The 2869-nt window shown below is 39.3% G+C and overlaps 1 pseudogene; it reads right to left on the bottom strand.

The window, feature by feature from the left end:
* LOC125145896 overlaps positions 1-2310 on the bottom strand; it is a 7648-nt pseudogene extending 5338 nt beyond the window's left edge.
* Positions 2311-2869: the final 559 nt, after the last annotated feature.

The raw sequence follows: 2869 nt of genomic DNA, 5'->3' as shown, positions 1-2869 counted from the left end.
CACACCCAGACACACACACACACACACACACACCCAGACACACACACACACACACACACACACACACACACACACACACACACACACACACACACACACACACACACACAGAGATCCATTTAAAGATCAACTCTTTCTCTCACAGTGACTCTATAATGTGTGTGTTTATGTGAATCTCTCAGTTTCCTCCTCACCTTAATAATGTCCACAGTCTGTTTCAGCTCCTGCACCTTCTTCTGCTTCTCCTGGATCCTCTGCTGGGATTTTATCTGATCCTCCTTTAACTCATTCTGAGACCAAATAAAATAGGTTTAATTAATAGAAATAAAAGTAAAATACAAAGAATTGTAGCTGTAATTAAATAAGACACTACAATCATTGTCCCCAGCACATGTAACTGGTGTAGAAAGGAAATTTGTTAATTTAACCTGACCTGTCTTTTTTTCTCTGTTTCTTTAAAAAATAAAAAGGAATGGTTTAGTGAACTCCACAAAATGTTGTATATAATTATTGTTCATAGGATATAATATTAAAGTAGTGGAACCTTTCCTTCGGGATTTGTTTGGGAGGGGATGTTATTGGTGAGACACTTCGGTGGGGCTTTCTCGTGTGCGCCATGCGGTCGCCTCAGTCCGAGGCCGATGACGCATGTCCTTCTCTCTTCTCCCTTCAATATACAAATATTGTGTGTGTACTGGTGAAGGAGAAGCTGACGCCCCGTGTCTCATCTTTTATTTCTTTTCTTACAGTAAAAAAAGAGCTGAGTTTCATTGATTGGTGGTGTGGTCTTTGTGTGTGTGTGAGAGTGACCGGTCCAGACACGTTACACACACATCATCACACTCATCACCCTCTCCTTTCCTGCTGATCTCTTTATATCAGACTGCTCTTAACATGGTGCCCTGTGATGATGTGGAGTCCCACCAGGGGGAACTCTCCTTGTTACCACCAGAGGCTCCTCAACCTGGATCAGGACAAATATATCTAGACCAAACTATGAGCAGAAGCTTCCCAGATCTCCAGCTCAGGGTTCTTTTTACATTTCCACAATCACTCTCACTCACTCGTTTAGTTGAAGGTGTTGTTTGTACTCGAAAATGACCTTAAACATCTTCCACTGGTATTACACCATATGTTATATGTAGATATATAGTATTTTACATTTTACATTAATATTTTTAATTTTAAACTTTAATTGTATTAATTTTTTTATTTATTTCTTTTTTTTCTTCTGTTTCTATACTTCTGTAAAGTATAGCTTTGAGACAATATGAATTATTAAAATAAATTTAATTAGAATTTAAATTAGAATTTGTAGTGTGTGTGCGTATATAAATATAAAGTACATATAAATGTGTCTTAAAGAAGCTTCAACACTTTTAGAAGTAAATCAGAATAAAATGGCACATGTCCGTGTTAAATATCATCATCATCATCATCATCATCATCATCATCATCATCGTCATGCCGTTGGCTGTTTAAAGTACACTGACTGGTCTGAGCTGTTTCACACGTCTTTACAAAACACACTTTGACTTTTAATAAAAATCCACCTTACACTGAATGACAGTCATATAACAAATCAGATCACCTCAATAGAAATTAGATTAGAAATAGAATTTGTAGAAATTGTCTACAAAAGAATAATAATATCCAGTTCTCACCTGTTTTTTAGTTCTTTCTGCTTTAGCTGAAACTGTATCATGACCTTTGTGTTGATCCATCGTACACAAGTAACAGATGAGGCTTTGGTCAGTACGACAGTAGATCTCCATCAGTTTGTCATGTTCAGAGCAGATCTTCTCTTGGAGCTCTGCACAGGCTTCAACTAACTTGTGCTTCTTAAAGGCAGGAGACTGATAGTGAGGTTTAAGATGATCTTCACAATAGGAGGCCTGACAAACCAGACAGGACTTGACGGCTTTGTGTTTTCTCCCTGTGCAGAAATCACACTCCACATCTCCAGGTCCAGTGTAACAGTGAGCAGGAGAAGCAGCTTGGAGTTCAGTCTTCTTCAGTTTCTCCACCACTTCAGCCAGCATGTTGTTCCTGCGTAGAACAGGCCTTGGGGTGAAAGTCTCTCTACACTGAGGACAGCTGTAGACGCCCGTCACATCCTCCTGATCCCAGTGAGCATTAATACACACCCTACAGAAACTGTGGCCACAGGGAGTAGTCACTGGGTCATTCAGGAGATCCAGACACACTGGACAGCTGAAATGATCCTGATCTACTGAAATACTGGCCATTTTCCTGCACTCACACTGAGAGAGAGAGAGAGAGAGAGAGAGAGAGAGAGAGAAAGAGAGAGAGAGTTCTATAAGTTTCGTTTTCTCTGAAACAAACTTCCTGGTTCAGTGTGTTATTGTGTAACAGAGAGAGGAGGTGTGGCTTTACAGAGGAGCTCAGACTTTAACCACTTACACACACACACACACACACACACACACACACACACACACACACACACACACACACAAACACACACACACACACACACACACTGAGAGACTACACTACACTGCATAGACTACAATGAGGATCTATTGCTTATGGCTTGATGATATTGATGATCTCTTAAAACTTATTTATCAATCTAAATCATCAACTTGTGATCTTGATCCTTTACCAACTGTCCTTGTTAAGGCTACTGCTTCCTCTCTGTCCCATTTTATTATGGATATTATTTATTCTTCCCTTACCACTGGGGCTGTTCCTTCTCTTTTCAAAACAGCTGCTGTAGCTCCAGTTCTAAAGAAACCAGGTTTGGACACCAACAACCTTAATCATTTTCGTCCTATTTCTAATCTTTCTTTTATTTCTAAAATTTTGGAAAAAGTTGTTGCTGCTAAATTTCATATCCATTTGT

Source organism: Tachysurus fulvidraco, chromosome 11, assembly GCF_022655615.1.
Source record: "Tachysurus fulvidraco isolate hzauxx_2018 chromosome 11, HZAU_PFXX_2.0, whole genome shotgun sequence".
In the NCBI taxonomy this organism is placed as follows: domain Eukaryota; kingdom Metazoa; phylum Chordata; class Actinopteri; order Siluriformes; family Bagridae; genus Tachysurus; species Tachysurus fulvidraco.
The sequence above is the reverse complement of the archived record's forward strand: the minus strand, read 5'-3'. Positions and strand labels throughout refer to the sequence as shown.